The sequence below is a fragment of the Onychostruthus taczanowskii genome, unplaced genomic scaffold, assembly GCF_017590055.1.
Source record: "Onychostruthus taczanowskii isolate IOZ18803 unplaced genomic scaffold, ASM1759005v1 scaffold72, whole genome shotgun sequence".
NCBI classification, from domain to species: Eukaryota; Metazoa; Chordata; class Aves; order Passeriformes; family Passeridae; genus Onychostruthus; species Onychostruthus taczanowskii.
In genome coordinates this window covers 2161849-2180652 of record NW_024505008.1, presented here as the reverse complement: position 1 = coordinate 2180652, position 18804 = coordinate 2161849, and the positions used below count along the sequence as shown (strand labels likewise).

The 18804-nt window shown below is 36.9% G+C and overlaps 1 protein-coding gene across 4 annotated transcripts in view; it reads right to left on the bottom strand.

The window, feature by feature from the left end:
• Positions 1 to 18804, bottom strand: part of PCSK5 (proprotein convertase subtilisin/kexin type 5) — a 220101-nt gene that overhangs the window by 152875 nt on the left and 48422 nt on the right. The window lies entirely within an intron of this gene.

The following is an 18804-nucleotide window of genomic DNA, read 5'->3' as shown; positions in this document are numbered from 1 at the left end:
TTCTTTCTTGTTAGAAATTTTATTTGTATTAGAATTTTATTTGTTAGGATAAAAACAACTTTTGCCATGATCATGTACAAATACAGTAGTTGGAAGCTTTTATTAGATCTGTCAGTCTTTGAACTGTTTGTTCAATTCTGCTGTATCTTCTGCCTCTCAAAACAATTAAGGTAATTCAGAAATTTCCTGCATTTGTACTATGACAAGACAACTGCATTAAATCAGCACAACTTCAACATGCATTGCTTTCATCAATACCCCTGAGAAAAACACCAAAAGGAATAAATAAACTCTTGCCCAGTTATTTAGAGTAATTTTACTAAGATTTTAAAGATTTTATTAAGATTTTAAAAGGGCATTCAAACCATGATGGTGTTCTTTGGAATGTTTAATTTGAAAATGTGATGTCAGTGATAAGAACCATGTACAAGATGGAAAAACCTCTTTAGTGCACATAGAAGAAGAAGGGCTATTGTATGAAAAATTTAAAATATTGAGCTTTTCCTATACTTGAAATTCAACACTCATGAGCATAAAAAGACAAAATATATCTTGTTCTAGATATATCTTTGATACCTTTGGACAGACATTTTGGAAGCCTGCCTTTTCACAATTAACAAACAGACATAACTTTAAAAGGATTTTCTGAAGTTTGCATGTTGCAGTCAGTATCAGACATGGGCATGGATTCTCATGCTTTGTCTTAGGTTGGAAATGGGGGGGGGGTGTATGCTACTCCTATCTGATGGGGCAGTTATGTTAATTGGGCAGTCTTCTTTATCTCTTCCACAAGCCATCCTCCCTCAGGGGAGATATCTTCTGCTAATGAGCCATTGAGTGTCACTGCATGACTGATAAAATTACATTATCCCATTGGGAGAAGCTCCACCCAGAAGGAGGAGCCACGCATTCCTACCCGGATATAATCAGAGATCTGGAAGACCACAGTCAGCCTCTTCCACTGGATTTCCAGAGGAGCAGCTGTCTTCTCCACTGTATCTTCAGAGGAAGACTAGACCCTTCTACAGGTTCACTGCTTCAACAGAACCATGTCTGTCAATCCAAGAGGACTGCAGTCGCCAGTCAATCAGACTGCTACCAACACCCTGACCCACCAGGTGTCAGATTGTATTCTGACTCTGTCAGTGTTGTTTTGTATTAGTGCATTGTTTATTTTAATTTTATTTTATTTCCTAATAAAGAACTGTTATTCCTTCTCCCATACCTTTGCCTGAGAGCCCAGTTAATTTCAAAATTACAACAATTCGGAGGGAGGGGGTTTACATTTTCTGTTTCAGGGGAAGCTGCTGCCTTCCTAGCAGATACCTGTCTTTTCAAACCAAGACACACTTATTTTCTGAAATGTCTGTAAAAACTACCTTATGGTCATTGTCATTATCTTAATGTGTCTGCTGATCTAATTTTTGTAGTTGGAGTCTTGATATATCCAGTTAGGAATCAGGAACAAAACTGAACAGCTAAACTGAAGAATCAAGAACATATCAATGATTAAAATATTTTGGAATTACAGAGATGAAAATAAAATTACAAGAATAATAACTGTAAAATTCTGTTCTGTCTTGCTTAACAATGCCTGTTAGTCTACAAAACCAGAGCAGAAAAAGAAGTTTCTAATTCTGTGACATGCAGTTTCTCAGAAATGGCATACTGTGCCCTCTGTAAGTCTTCATGACTTCACTGCACTAGTTTCTTGCAGTTTTTGAGTTACAAGGAATTCTTTGGCAAGATCCAGTCCTTATCTATGGGGATATAAAGAAACACAACATGATAATCAGAATGACTAATAGTAAGTTTGACAAGTTCAGGATCTCACTTAGTGTTAGAGTACCTATACTTCCGATCATGGGAAAGCTCTGAAATACTAGATCCAATTTAGGGATTAGAAAAGGTAGATTCTGGGTATTGAGAAGAACAACAGCAGCAACAACAACAAAGTCTGGTTTCCTTAGAGTCAAAGTGAAATGGCCTTTGACACAGACAGAAACAAAAACACTACAGTCATGTTCTCTGCATCAGAGGGTTTTGTTAGCTACTAACCTGCAAGCATGGAGAAGACAGAAGCTGCACAAGATCGCTTGCAGAGGAAGGACAGTCAAGGACCTATGGCTTGACCTTGAGCAACACAAGCAGAGAGAAAGGGGACACACAGGGCTGATTCTGACATTCTGTGCAGTTAAAGGAATTACTATCTCCCTCTTCTGTGAAGGGAATGTAATTTGGGGCATTTGGCACTCCTAGCTTGGTCCAGGCAAATGCACAGGCAGCAAAGATTCATGCTTTTTAATAGAGGGGACATCCTAATGCTACATTCAGCTTTCTGAGGTACAGGTTTGTGCAGTGCTTTAAGTTAAAACTTGCCAATTATTCTCTCTCTTCCTGCCAAAAAAAAAAAAAAAGGAAATAATATATATTTTATTATGCTTTTCAGGTGATTCAATTTTAAAGGCGAATGAAAGAAGCAAGCAAGGTAGTAATCAAGACAGTTGGGAAGCTAGGGTCCTTATTAAAATGGGCATAAGACAATGTGATCTACTGAAATGACTTTTTGGCTTCTCCAAGAAGCCAAGAGTAAGCACTTGAAAGCTACATTTTCTAAACAGACTATCGAAATAAGGCTTCTTTTTAAAAGTATTTCTGACTTTTAAAAATTATTTTATCACAAAAAAAAATGATCAATGAAGAATTTTTAGAAGGAGAAATACTTGTAGATCTTTTTCATTTTTTTCAGGTATAATCTGATAGTCCATAACAAACAGCATTTAATAACTGTATACAAAAACTATTTCCTTCTGAGTTATGTCTTTAAGTAATTTCTGATTGTTGCTGCACACTATATGTTTATGATCTATATGATCAATACATGATCTAGCAGGAGTAGGCAGATAATATAGAGACTGATTAATCTCAAATAAAAGATTCTTTTGCATGAAGTATCATCCGACTTCTGGAGTCACACTTTGCTGAATTGTTACTTTTTTAATCTGTACCTACATCAAGAGAAATATTTCAAGACCGCATTATATTAAATATTTAATTCCAATTTATTGCTTGTGCAGCTTCAGAGGGTTTAGTTAATTTACTTTAGAGATGAATTTGGTTTTTAAGCTTCACTGATTCATTAACAAAGAATACATTTAGAGGCCAATAAAACAATCACAGACATGCATTATTTTTTGCCTCTTTAAGCAATGAAAATGAACAGAAAATCAATATGAAAGGGCTTCTTACTTCATAAGAGCATCTGATGACTATAGAGAGAAAAGAGTAACTTACAAACCTACATATATGGGTTTTCACAGTGAAAAATAAGGAGTTCATAAATGGTTTCTTTTTGGCGCTGATCAAACTGCTATCCTTAACAAAAATAGAATCATTCATAACATGTTAAATTTGTGTTCAAGACAAGTCCATCACTTTTTCATCATTGGCACTTTTTAAAATCAAGATTCATGGGTTTTTTTTCTGTAAACTATGTGCTGGCTTAAAGAGGAACTAATTTAGGGAAGCCCTTTATGCCCATTTCACACAGGCTGATGACAGTGTACTCTTTTCAGGGGTGGGAAGCTCCCCTGCTTCTAGGACTTCAGATAGCAAAATTTCTATCCCAGCTGCAACTGCCTCTAACATCACCTCCTCCGACATGAGCCATAACCTGTGTGTCCAATAGGACATCTGTCTCTAGTCCTGTTTCTTTCCCATGTGGTGGCAACAGGAGAGACTCCTTCAAGCCTGAGAAAGAAAAGCAGCTAAAAACGCCTTATGGTTCCTTATGGTTATTGCGATGTACTCCCACCTCCACTAAGAGGCAAATATGAAAAGTTTAATTTAAAAACTTTTTAAAACCACTGAGAAAGGTTCACTACAATATTATAACAACAACAACAAAGTGATAATAATAAATAGCATATTAGACCTGGTGCACCTGGTATGTCCTTGCATCACTGCTCATGTGTCAAAGGTCACATGCCGAAAGGTATGTGTCAGTGTATGGACTCTCCCTGATAAGCACTGGGAGAAATATAAGAACAGCATGCAGAACATTTTGGGCAGAAAGAGAGAAAAAAATAAACAATTTTCTGTGATTACTGCCAGAAAACACCAGAAGGAAAGAAGCATGCATTGAAATGCATGTGTGTATGTGGCCATATTCTCTTAAGATGACTGTCCAATTACTTACTGCTACTGCTGCTGCTACTACTGATACCATCAGCACCATGTAAATAGCCTACTTAGCATGAAAATGCATTTTTTCTTGTCCAAAGTCCTGTGCACAAAAAAAAAAGTATGGAACTTCTTTTACTAATTAGAGAGAGTATGTGGGAAGAACAGCCTCAGTGGTGCACCACCAAGCCTGAGGATTCAATATTCACGAAGGACAAATGACTCCTCAGAGAGACAATGCTTTCCATTTTACCATTTTACATGGCCTTTGACTCATTTTTTTATTTGACCCCTTCTAAATCACAAAAAAGAAAGAAAAATACTCCAGTTTTACAGGAAGTCCAAAGATCCTTTTTTGTTTATGCATCAGTTCATGCAGTTGCAGTTCTCTAGTAAGAACAAATTTCTCCCACTCTCTCTCAAGCTAGACTGGATATTTTCATTATTTCTAAGAAAACAATTAAAGAGAGAGATGGCAAACGTTGCTTTAAAACTGTTTTCATAAGTTTCTAAATATTCTTGCTACACTACTAAAGACAGACTCTTCACAATTTACTTTTTAAGCTGCTTTCAAGTAAAAGACCATTATGTCTAAACCATTTGTTAAGGAGCTTGGAAGAGGAAGCTGGTTTTCTTTAGACCTTGAGTAAATATATGTTACAGAACTGAAATAGCTGCATGGAAAGAAGGCCCTGAGCAGATGGCTTCAATTAAGCACTAATCTTCCAAGAGACTGACTGATGAGTGGGAGGAGCCTGGGGCTTACACAAATCCACTTCCTTCTCTTTCCCCTCTTTTTTCATTTTACTGTGAAAAAGGAAGAGTGGTGCTTAAAAAGAATATACTATTTTGGGATGCTGGGGATGGGTAGGGAACTGATATGGGATGGACCAGGAACTTTTGTTTAAGAATGTTATGAACTTGTAGGAATAAAAGGACTTGCAAGGAAAAAGATGAAGAGATGTATATATGCAACTTTTAAGGACTTAATGCTTGTATGCAACTTTTAAGGACTCCTGCAATGCTGAAGTCCTTTTGTCTCTATTTTATATTGTGCTCTGGTGCCTCTGATCCATGAGTCAATACCCTGCTGACATCTGGTCTCAATGGCTGGATGTCCTATGGGGAGGGGAAGGAGGGACAGAGAGACAGTGAGAGGGAGGGATGTGAGACAACAGACACGTTCAGGAGGCTGAAGGAAAGACACATGTCCTACTCTCTCAAGGAACAAAAGCAGGTAGGAAATACAGGGCACTTTTGGGTCAGAATATGAAGAGAACCTCATACTCCACTACTACAAATGGAGAATGCATGGGGTGTTTCTCAGGTTGAAACTGTTACACAGTGCATTCAGTACAGGAATAAACATCTATGCTACTTCATACCTAGCAACCTTTTCCCTAAGAACCACAGCTATCAGGTTATTGTAGCCTTGATCCGTTATTTGTTCAGGTATATCAGAGATTTTAACTTGCCAAAGGACAAACTTTAGGATCATGAAAACACTCTCTTGAGACACAAGTGCAGAAATTACTTTATGCCCTCCTTAGACAGCCTTATAAAAGTGTTTCATCTAACACTGGAAATGCATGCTGTGAAAATTCATTAATAGTAGAGCTACTAAGATGAATAGCTGCTATTTTAGCTTGCCTCTAGGGAATCAAGTGCTGTAGGCATAAATAGGCTTTTCACCATTTGAGTGTGCTAGGGTTGATGAATGCAAGGCCCACTATGTAGCATAACTGAAACCTGGGAAGATAAGGCCAAACCACCAGCGAGGGTGGATAGTTATAATCTGCAGTTGAGATGATCTGGTCTAAATGAGAGAACTAGCCCAGAGAAGCTAGGGAGGCCTGGGAAGGAAAAGGAAAAATTACTCATCATGATGAAAGAACATCAACAAAAACCCAACAAAGAAACAACAAAAAGTTTTGCATAAGATAGAAGTATCACACAATTATTCTTGTTATCATCTCAGGAAATTTGACTCAGATGATGAAATTTTGAAGTTCCTCTGCAATGCTGAGCAAGGCTAGTCCAGAGATTTATGACACAGCTGTGCAAGAAAGAGTGTGTAAAATAGACAATGAATGTGAAATTGTTGTCAAAATAGCAGATGATCTTACAGAAATCTCAGCACAGTGTCAGGATTCTAGCTGTCTCAGAAAATACAGGTATTGGGAAAGGTTCTGGAGAAGTCCAGTGTATTTGAAAACACTGTTTTTATGGAGAACTGGACACAGACTGATGTCTCTTGAGCTTTAAGGGTCTTGGGGAGCTGCTGCTAATCTAAATCCTGACTTTAGCATTAAAGACATAGATTCCATTGATCTCAGCAGTGCTATGAAGGAACTACTCCCACCTGCAAATAAAGCAATTGAATATATGGAACTAATATGAGAACACTGTTTTGAACTAATATTATAGGAGTAATTCCTTTAAGACAGAGAAAATATACAACCTCAGTGTATGCACCTTTTATGCATATCAAATGCAATTTGTCTAACAGCAAACAGAGGAACATCACATTCATTGTGATTATTGGCTTGTACTGTGCATAACACAATCTTTGCACTGAAATGGTATCTATTCATGACACCTTTCAGAATTTGCAGTATCTTTACAAATCCAGGAAGTCTGCAGAGAAAACACTCAAAGAAGGAACTAAAGAAAGGTATGATTAGAGCATTGTCACAAGGAAAAAATATACAATCATAAGTAAACTAAAGGTCTGAGTTTCATTTTACAATGGTTGACAATTGCTCTGAATCCACCACTTTTTCTGGTACTACAGCTACAAAATATTCTTTGTAATTGTTATAACACTTTCTGTATTCTCCCTTGTCTCTCCTACCATCATTATCTTCTATGATTCCTGTCAGTTACCTTTCTTATCTGAGCTTACTCTATTTTCAAATCTGAGCTGTAAATGAAACATCTTTTCCCTCTTTGTTTCTCCTATGAAGAGTCTGCTGTTTAACTGCAAATATGATTTTAAAATGAATGCACAAAAACATGTTACAAAGTTAGAAAGGTTTTTCCAAGTAAAAGGGGGGATTATCAGGGAAATACAATGTACCTCCAGGAAACTACATTTTTCCATGTTCTACCATGAAAACAACCATGCTATAAAAATGTTTTTGCTTCCTTAAAAACTGTGGTGAGGTCTTTGGGTCCATTAGAGACATGGTATGAATCTGTAAGCACTTAACATACCACTCATAAGGAAGCTAGCAGAAGATCTGGAATATCAGTTTGTACTTTGAATCCATTATGACACCTTAACGTAGAGTTTGTTCAATGAAACATTATTTAGCATGTGCAATTATTAAGTCTCAAATCTTAAGAGGCTCCACTGTTTACTTGTAGTTCAGGAAAGTTGAAATAGTGTTCTTATATAGCACTCTCTCAAATCTGATGACAGAAAAGTTAGTGGGGTGGAAAGTACAGAGAGCAACAGAGACAGTGATCTGGATCATTTATGAAGGTGAACCTATTTAAGCAGTGTTTGTGATAGTTTTATATAAAATCACGCAAAAGATTATGCCTATAGAATTAAGAGTGCAAGGCTAAAAATGTGAGTCTATAGAAAACCGGTAATAGTTAAAAGTATTTAAGATCTAAGGTAGACAGTCACCTACAGCTTCAAAAATATACTCCGTGAAGCTACATATTATTCTTTGATAGTTTAGCAATGGAGTAGCAAAAAGTGGGTTAAGACATTTTTCTTAATGACAGCAAAGATGCTATTTCTGGAACGATGCATGCATGTGTCCAGTACTGAAGTTTTACAGAGTATGTTATTGGAGCATGAACACTGAGTTGTTGCTTGTTTTCTTGATGCTTCTTGTCTGAAGTAAGTGGAGTAAACACAATTTATGGTGATTCTTAACAGGCTTAAAGAACCTGTTTTATCTGAGAGGGTAAAGACATGACTTGACTGCAGCATGCAAATAACACAATTATATTTTTGAAGGGGGAATATTTATTTAATCTAGTAAAGAATGGCCTAACAAGGTAAGTACAGACCAAGAAAAACATGCAACTAAGATGTGTAAGATTTTTAATCATCAAGGAAAGGCTCAATCAAACCAAAGGAGAATTAACCAAAGGAGTTCAGATCCTCATGCTGATTTCTGTGAGACTAACGTAGCTCAATGTAAGGAACTCCACTGAAGCCTCAGTAAGAAGTATGATATGGGAGAACTAAGCTTTTTTTCTGCTATTTAACTACCTTCAAATAATTTGAGAGGACACTTCAGTTTATGCAGTTGGATGTGGGCTTAAATATAAGCATATAATGAATAACTCCACTCTAAATTCACATAGAAACATTAATTACTATGACTAAATCTCAATTAGATATGCTAAGCAAGAATGTCAAACATCAAATAGATGATTTTAAAGGTCATCCAATCAACCTGTTCTGCACTGAGCAGGAATCTATTCACCGTGTCTTTAGAGAGGCAGCAGACCATTCAAATGCACCTGTCAGTTCACAGATGAGTAGCTGTGGGAATCTAAGCACGGAATTGACATGAGACATCCAAATGAGTTGATTTGTACTTTTCCCCCTTTAGGCATCTTGCAGGAATGAGGGTTACAGCCATGAGATGTGTGGCTAAGTCGTGATGGCCTGCTGATGGACTGCTGGGTTATCAGGTGGAGAATGACCCCTACTGCTGCCATCAGCCAGGTGGAAGAGGGACTGATGCTAAATTATCACCTGTTCTGCTCCACCTTTGCACAAGACCCATAGTCTGTAATCTCTGAGCTACTCTCGACATCTTACTTACATATAAAGTGGCTGCCCATCACTACCATTTATGATGTAAATTACAGAATATACAGCCTCACTTTCACTATTTCGAAAAGTATAAACTGGCATTTTAAGTCCCCTAGAGCAGAGGATGAGAATACAACCAACTTTGCAGACAAGTAAATGGGCTTGCTCATCTCCCAAAAGCAGAAGCACTTCTTTGGCTGAGTTTTGCACCTCCAACTGAGTTGGAATATACTCAGGAATACTTATACATGGTCCTGTATACATAGTATATGTACAAAGTACTTCCATTTTGCAGGTCTAGTGAATTAATCACCAGCAATCTAAAAGACTCTATAATTTGTTTCTCCAATAAATTGCACTTTTGATGACTCTATGTTTTTGAAAGCTCCTATTGAAGTCCAGCAGACTTACAGCACTGCAATGATTAATTTCACTGTTCATGAATCTGCTCATGAAAGTTCTTATTGAACTCAATCAGAATTATGCTGTTAATTTTTTTTTAATCAGAAATGCGACCCACCCACACCCAGCCTCTCTCATTTCTGAATACTAGTTGGAAAGCAATGGTGTTTATTTTATGCCAAAGTTAATGCAACACATCTACATTTAAGAGTGGCTGACAACATTTTTGAAAAGAAGTTGAATAAAATTTTGAAAAAATATTTTTAATTGCCTCTAGAGCAAAATTTAAGAAATTTTAATTGATAAGCATCACTACATAGATATTGATTGTTTTAAAACAGAAAAATATGGGTTTGTGTGGTTGCTCTGCTATTGATATGAGTTTTCAAGGAAGAAAGATTTTTAAAAAAAGAAAAAGGTTGGTTTCATTTTATAGCCTTGATGTTGTGTAATATAAATATTACACAACAATAAAAATAAAAAAATAAAAATAATAACAAATATTATTATTTTCTATTAATTCAACTGAAGAACCATTTCAGTCTTGTTACAGACACCCTCATCAATTCCTCTAGAGATGGAGGATTTGACATAAAACAATCCACAAAACCAACTAATGTAATGACAGGCTTATTAAAACACAAAATTTGGGCCAATTAGCAGCCAATTAATGTTGGCTTGGAGGATTCTGGGAAAAATCAACACAACTTTGAAGTATATAAAGTTTAGAAAAATGTTTAAATCTGTCCTTGATCTGTAATGCATTCAGGTGGACGCCTATTTCCAGTTAGGTGCACGGGATCTGATCCTGTGCCTGTATACTTTGTTGCATGTATTCTCAGTAAAAATATCATTACAGGTAGCACTTTATTATTAAAGGTCTCTCTTTTTATTCTTATGAACAGCCAAAACAGCTTGTTCTTTTCCCTCTATTTAGCCACTTCCCCATGTTTAGCCACTTTAACCTTTCACCCTTTGACTTATGGATGCCAGGATTTAACATGGATACAGTATTCTAAGTGAGAACTTTTCAATACACAATAAGTACTTTTCTTCTTGCCTCTCTCAACATAACACATGAATCAAATTAACAACTGCATGCAGCATTATTAGAATCTCCTTGCCACCAAAAGGAGAAATGGGGAAAATCCACCTCATACCGTCATTGCATGCATTCCTTCTAATTGAATTGTCCTGTATGAATCCATTTCCTAGTAGTATCCCTACTGACAAATGCCTACAAGAAATAACTTAGAGTAACTGATAAGTTAGAATTTTTTATTATTATTATTTTTAAAATCTAAACACATATACTGACATATAAATTGTCCCTGTCCTTCCCCATAGAACGTGACTGCATCAGGAGACCGCTGCTGCTTGGTGCCTGCCTGGAGGCAACATGGCTCATAACCTCCATTCCCTTCATGCTCACACTCATATATAGAACTTCTGCATGCCAGGAGATTAGAAGAGATGCATGGCTCAGGCTTTGTAGGATTTTTCCAATTAGACCATGGGACAAATCTTGTGTGTGAATCATTCAAATATTGAGACCACTGAAGATTTTTTCCTAGGCCTTGATGTAATAACAAACCAAGCTTAAAAAGTGTGTTTGGCCACCCATGTAGATTAATTCACAAGAATAAATGCTGAAGTAGCCCTCAGAATGTGTCTGTGGTTAGAGTTTACACAATGCACAATATGGTCTTCGCGTATCACTGTGTTTGAAGTCCAAACAAGATCAAAGCTGCTTCACACAATGAGGTCAATACTTGAAACTTTTGAATACTGGTGGAGCAGCAGCAGCCAGACAGCGAAAGCAGACCACATCTCATGCCAGTGTGAGTGACTTTAAAAGGCAGGAACCTTCCAGAACTTAGTTTTCTCTTCCTGGTTGGCATCAATGACGATGGGTCAATGTTGTGTCTGGGCAAACATTTTCAAAGGACGGGCACAAAGTAGAATCATGGTTTCACTTTCGGAATACTTTTATCCTCTTATATGGTATTCCATCATCAGTCTGGAGTGGGAGCAGATGGAAATTGCAGGAGGAAATGTTTTAAAAAGGACAACCACGTGAGAGTAGCAAATAGATCTAATAATTAAATCAAAACTAATGCAATAGCTACCATAAACTGAGGGTGAAGATCCTCAAGAAAGCTGGACCAATCCAACTCCTCAGTATTGTTAGTGAAAAATTTGATCTATCCTCATTTAGTTTCTTTTGAGTTTTATGTTGGTGTTTTTTCTTTAGTTGGTTGGGGTTTTTTTGTTTGCTTTTTTGTTATTTTGTTTTTTCTCTGTCATTCATAAGAGATGATGCAAACGACGGGGACGGAATTGAGGAGCTAGGAGCAAAGATACTGTAGGTGGTAGGATGTGAACACAGAGACTCAAGCTTGTGTGCTGTCTTGGGAAATTTTATCATCAGAAAAGGGTCTTGATTCTTCAACACAAATTTAGTGGTCTACAAGAAGTGGGATTTTTTTTTTTTCAGAAACACGTTTTCTGTCAGCATACTGGCTCCTTACCAATAAGCAAGGGCTGTAACACCTTCTAAGTAGGCTATATTAATTTCTTAATATGCATTTCAATTCATGTGTAGGTGAGGTCCTTGTTAATAAAGGGTATATGGATTTCAGTGCTTCGGCAGCTGGTATCATATAAAGCTCATCCAAACATGGCATGTGAAAGCTTGCATTTAACAAACTTTCCTAAGCAGCTTATTTTCAGCCAGACTAGGAGACTTATAATGAGAAAAAGTGATTCAAACTTCAACCAGACTATAGGAGAGTTTTTTGTAACTTCAGAAATTCTTTTTCTTTGCTTAACTTCTCTTATTTTTTTTTTTCTAAATGGGATTTCTAGCTCCAAATACAATTGTATGACTAGGAGCTGGTATTTACTAAAGCCAAACCAGAAGTTTTTTACTCCCAAACAGTAGTTTACTGTTTATTAATAAACTGCCTTATACAAAAGATGCAGGAGAGGGAAAACCCTGCTATACACTTCATATTTAGTCTACCATATATCTGCCCACATTAAGCTATTGTGCTTATACTACATGGGTTTAATACAGTTTCAAACTGTTTTGAAAACTGAAAATAACTTACTTTTTTCTGGTAGAAATTCAAATAAAAATCAATGAAGACAGGAAAAATGCTTAGATGGCATGCTACTCATGATTTAGTAAACTCTATCACTACATAAAGGGTAAGACAAAAGTAGTATTAATACCTTAAACTTTAATCCCTTGGGGATATCTGAGGCTCGTCATTCCTGCACATTTCCTCTCTCTGACTATATTCTTTCCTGCTGTTAGCTGGAAATGAGTTCATTTTGAAACAGCCAGTTCTGGAGAATTTATAATCTCAGCAAAAGAGCAAACAGATACTGCCTATATTGCTCTACACACTAGAATTGAAGTATTTTTCAAAGAGCTCTATCTGCATCTCCTTGAGGAGACTTGAGGTCTTGCTCTGTCAGAATTTCTGGTTCAAAATGCTCACTTAATTTATTCAGGTTAAGTTTCATCAAAACTTATTAGAAGTCATGCAGATGTGCAAACAGCTGCTGGACTTCTTTACAAAATGGTGCTGATAGAATTTGCTGTACTGGTAGTCTCCCTGCTATCTGCTCCTTGTTGGTTGGTCAGAAAATCCTATTCACAGGGCTTGAGTAGCAGATGTAATGCACAGCAGAGATTTCACTACATTAGAATTATCTAAAAGTAATGCCAAGGGTGACCTACATTTAATGAAGTAGTGCAGAATGCACTTCATTGACGTGTCTGTCCTCAGTGCATTTGCTTCCTCTGTTGTTGGGTGGAGGGGGAGCGGTTTGTATGTGCTTTGTGGTTTTTTTAAAACAGATAAAAAGAAACATGAATTAATGTTGAAAAAGGCTCAGCAAGAACTAAGGTGCTCTGCAAACTGGTAATTTTAGTCACAACATTTGCTCATGTGATATAAAGGAAGACACAATTGAACACAGACACTGGAATCTGGAAAGCTGGAGTTTTGATGACCTCCTTCCATGGGGTCTATATGGAATCTGTCTTCAGTTAAAATGGGCATACTGATTTTTAACAACAAGATGTAACATCCTAGCACCAAACACTGTTCTCCAGTTTCTTCTTTGACACAGATCAAGCTCTCCTCAAAGATTCATGGAATATCTCAGGTTGGAAGGAACCCACAAGGATTATTAAATTCACCTTCCTGCCCCTCACAATAGTACCTACATTATATGACTAAAAGCATTATCCAGGCTTTCTTTGATCCTATGTACTGAATGGGTAGGAAATTGCCTTACACTTGCATAATACTTAATTTTTGCCTCCTAACTGGGAAGTAATATAGTAACTGTTTGCATCAGAAATTCCTAAAAGTCTCATAGGTTTATGAGTATGTTTCTGATAAGGGTAAAATGACTGTGTCACACTATTTCATTCTTATCAATCCAACCACAAGACAGGCAAGCCTCAGAATTAATTCTGCACTGTGGTTGTGTACTTTTGGTAATTTTGACATTCCGGATGTTTGTTCTTTAGATGAAATAATGTTTAAAATATTATTTAAATAGATACACCTTTCCAGAAGTATCTGCAATTTTAGTATGTAAACAACAGCAAAACAAGATATAAAGTTTGAAGCAAATCAGTATTTTTTCTATTAATTAAATTACCTCTCCTTTTTTCCCAGTAAATTAATAGAGTATTCAGTACTGTGTGGCATAAGAAATTATTTTGCTATTTGACATGACTTGATGTTGATTTCTAAAAATCTGAAAAGTAGACAGTTAGCTATACAGCTGCTCCTGAAAACTGTTCTTAGGATTCCTTCTCCTTTGTGAAGAGGAAAAATGTACTTCCAGGTAAGTATGTATCTCTCTTTATATCAACAGTTTTCCTGCTGAAGTGCAATGTTAAGATAAAAACTGAAATATAGCAGAATGTGTCCCAGTATGACACACAAAAACTAAAATCAGATATTTATCAAATATCATTAGAAATTCAGCAAAGATTTTGAGGCATTATTATTTCCTTACTAACTGCAAAAACTACTCAGAAAAAGGCAGTGCAGGAAAACAGTATTATACACAAGTGATATTTCACAAAGAACATTATACAGACAAGTACCTACAGTTTCTTAATGTAACTCAGTTGCTGCCCATTAAAAAAAAAATGTTAAATTGATTCTTTTAAGGTAAGAGTGGATGCTCTGCCTCTGAAGATACAATCACAGTAGTAAGTAGGCAGAAGAATGTGTGCTTTTGCTATATGATGTATTACCAAATCTTTGACACACAGCAAAAACAAGCATGGAAATTATTTTGGTATTGCTTCTTCTTTCTTCAGTGAAAATGCTGGCACATCCCCCAGATGGTGCTCGCTTCCATTTTGTGTTTTCTGGGCAGTTCCAGGTGAGCTTATCTAGGAATAGAATATCCCAAAGGAACAGAACAAGAAGCCTATCTAGTCTGTTCTGCTGTCAAACTATTTGCTAATCTTGATAAACTATCTGCATTAATAATCATTTTTCAGCAGGTATGGATAAATCCACTTCTACAGGCTTTCTGATTACCTAAAGTCTGCTGTTGTCTCCCAAAAGGAAATTAATTTAGGTCAAATTGTGTATTACTTGACCTCATGTTATTGTTCTGCCTTGTCCACACAGAACAACAAAATACGTGTTTCCACAGGCAGATTTGCAAGGTAATGTGTGGTTCTTTCTAGCAGCACTTCTGCTGAAGTTAAGTCACAGATCATCTTAACTTTACAGAACACCAAAAGCTTGATCTTCTCATGCAATAAAACCCAAAAATATGAAAGTGCATGCAACAACCAAACCAAGTTACAAAATATGCAAAACACTTTCAAGCATGCCATGCCACCTCGGAAAGAACAACCATTTGGCTTCACTGCACAGATGAAAGGAGAAAACAGTTCTTGGCAGGGCAATAAAAATAGTGAGGTTTTTCCTTAGCTGTCAAACAAACTTTTAGGAGGTCGTAAAGGAGAGTGACACACATTCATTTGCTGTGGTGCTAGCATATGGCAGGTAAAATTCAAGGAAAACTCAAGGAAATTCTTCCTTGAGTTCTGTCTCCCCATACCTGGGCCAGCACTTCGATCCACGGTGACCTCTCCCTCTCCCTTCGCCTCTTTCCAGCCCATCTCGTCAGGCTTGTCACTCTTTCCTTTGTCCCTCTGTCTCCTCTCACAGTCCCATCCACCATAGCTGTCTGTCCTCATTAATGGCAAGGCCAGGGAAGTAAAATTTTTTTCTGTGCTCTGCCACTTGCATAAGTTGGGAGGAGAGGTACAAGGTAAGCCAACTCCCTACAGATCTCATCAGTGGCATAAGGGAGGCAACTCATCTGTCTAACTCATCACCTCCATCTTATTTCATGGCTACAGGACCTTCGGAAACTCACATTACTCACTGCTGATAAAGGTTTATTAGTCCCAATCTGGCTGCCATCCAGAGTCAACTATACTGTGTTAGAGCAGAAGGGTCTGTCCCTCCCTGTAAATGAACAGCCCACTTAGGAACTCACAACTGTAACTGGAGAGCACTGTAGCATACTGGAGGAATTTTCTGAAGAAATGAGGTAAGCTGGCTTCACCAGACATATAACTGAAGCTCAAACCAATGCGTGCTTCACAGTCCTCACTGAAAGTGAAAAGTAGGCAATTTTCCCTAGGTTTTGGTTTCAGCATCAGAGCTCAAGGCAGCAAGCTCTACATGCAAGTAATTCAGTACATAGCAGCTTGTGTGGCTTGCTCTCAATAGCAGTATAAATTATATTTCACCTGTTTACATCAGAAATCTTACAGAGCAAATATACCAATAAATGTGATGATTGTTGACCAATAAATACTGACTGATGAGGCTTCTCAGCAAATCTTTTACCTTCAAGAGCTTCTAAAAACCCCAGCATATCATTCTACATCTGTAATTGTGTGGTTCAAGAAATTACTTTATTATTATTTGCCAAGTAACTGGTAAATGTTCATTTCCTTTTGGCTCAGTCACATGGTTTTACTGTGCCTTGCTGCTATAATCCTCTTCCACCCTGAATGCCCTAAAACATCTCTGATTTGTTGATCTGCTTCTCCTTTCACTCCAGTTTGGTTAAAACCCCAGAGAACTAGGTCTCATAACCTGTTGGAGAAACAGCACAGCCAGGCACTGTATGTTTTCTTAGGCTTACCATACTTTGAGTATGTTTTCAGAGGTTTTAAAAAAATTTAGTGTTTTCATTATGCTTATCCAAAATGTTTTCATTATTTTTGAAAAATGTAAAAACCCTATCCAGTGGAGCCCATCATCACAGCAGAGGTAAATTACAACTGCAGAAATCTGTGCCTCTATGCCTGTGTGATTCCAGTTTCAGCCTACCATTATGAAGCTCTTCTTGAAACAGGGAACAAAAAGAAATGGTCAACAACAACAGTACTCTGACTAATGTCTACTAAAGTTAGTTATATTAACCACAACATTGCAGGTATTTCTATTTTTTAAACATATTTACTTCCTCTCTTTTTTTAATTTATATTAATATATTTACTTTCTATAGTTTCCTATGCAGACAAGATAAAGAAATTAATTTAAACAACTGGCAGGTACAGTGAATTTGATTAGGCACAAAGTCACCTCAGTCATTCTGAAGATGCTGTTTATTGTTAGCTACAAGTTAAAAAAAATACAGAACAGCCAACTTCAACCTCTTTCAGCCAAAATCACCAAACTGACCGTATATAGTTCATCCAGTTATTGGCTAACAGGTTATTTTGTCAACACCAGTGGAAGAGAAGAAATGTATTAGATTTAACATGATGGCACAAAGGTAGCTGAGCTCTGGGAATGGCAAAAATTTTGAAGAGGATGTTAACTAGTGAATTTTTTTTTCCTTTGATATCAGTTCATTCTGAGAAAACTGGACCTGATTCTGTAGGTCACTTTTGAGTAACAGCTGGATTGGTAAAGTTTCATATGCTGATTAGTCTATAAAAATATCCTATTTTACTCTTACGCACAGATGCCTCAAGATTCAGAAGTTATGCTAAAGAAGTTGGGTTTTGTCCAACTTTCCTTGCTTTGAAGGAGAGAAATCTAAAGAAAATAACCTTTTCTTTCCTTGCTTTGAGGGAGGGAAGTCAGAAGAAAATAACCTTTTCTTTCTTTTAAGTACTGTGATGGCTCAAAAGAGAAAGAATTCCTGATTCTCCCTTGTAACTTCTTGCCATGGATATCATACAAAAATAAATGTATTATTTCTAGCCTATAAAATTAAAATTACAAGAAGTGGTACTTGTGAAGAAAAACCTCGGAGACGAAAAACATCAATCAGATATGGTTTGACAAAGTCTTTGAATAACAGGACTTCTGTCAACAAATCTGAACTGCACTTATGGCCTTGTTAGAAATTGTGCCAGTTCAATGGGCAAAGGTATCAATCTTAGACCACAACGAAGTTACTTATTAATTGAAATGCAAACCTCTATATGATAGTTTACTTATTACTTTCTCAAGAAATTACTCAAGAGTAATTTCTTGTTACTCTTACTACTTTCTCAACAACATGTCTGCATCCAGTAACCTAAAAACCTCTTCCAGCATAGCAAAGACTGAAACCATTAACCAACCTTGAACTCATTTTTTCCCCTTCATCTTAAAAAGCTAAGAAAGATTAACAAAAACAACTATGGTAAAAATCATATGAGGTTATCTTTCATGTCTCACGTCAGTCCTGAAGTCAATCCACTCACATATTCTCCCTGATGAGATAGCATGGTCACTAATACTTTACTGATCTCTTTCAATGAAATGTCATCAAACCACTATCACTAATAATGTTGCAAATACATGGAGTTAATCAGTGGATGTACATGCAATCAGTCAGGAATGCTGCCTTCCCAGATGGTTTCAAAGTGAGGATTTTTTTCTACTGGGACAGAAATGAGGAATTATGAAAGTTGCAAAAAAAAACCCACTGAAGTCCATTTGATGCTCTTAAGTCTGTTCAGTGGTAGACTGGCAATTGTGGCACAGCTGTGAGGTAGGGTGGCTGGCCAACACATCTGCTTTTTAAATAGGAACTGCTATCTTCCTGATAAAATTAGAGGCAACTGCTCTAAGTATCTATTATCAGAGCACCTGTCCTATGAAGAAAGACTGAGAGAATTGGGGTTGTTTATCCTGAAGAAGGTTCCAGGGAGACCTTACTGCAGCCTTTCAATATTTGTACGGGGATCATTAAGAAAAATGAGGACAAACTTTTCAGCAGCACCTGTTGCTATAGGACAAGGGGCGATGGCTTTAAACCAAAAGAGGGTTGATTCAGGTTAGATATAAGAAAGAAATTGTTTATAAGAAGAGTTGTAAAATGCTGGACTGGGTTACCCAGAGATGTGGTAGGTGCCCTGT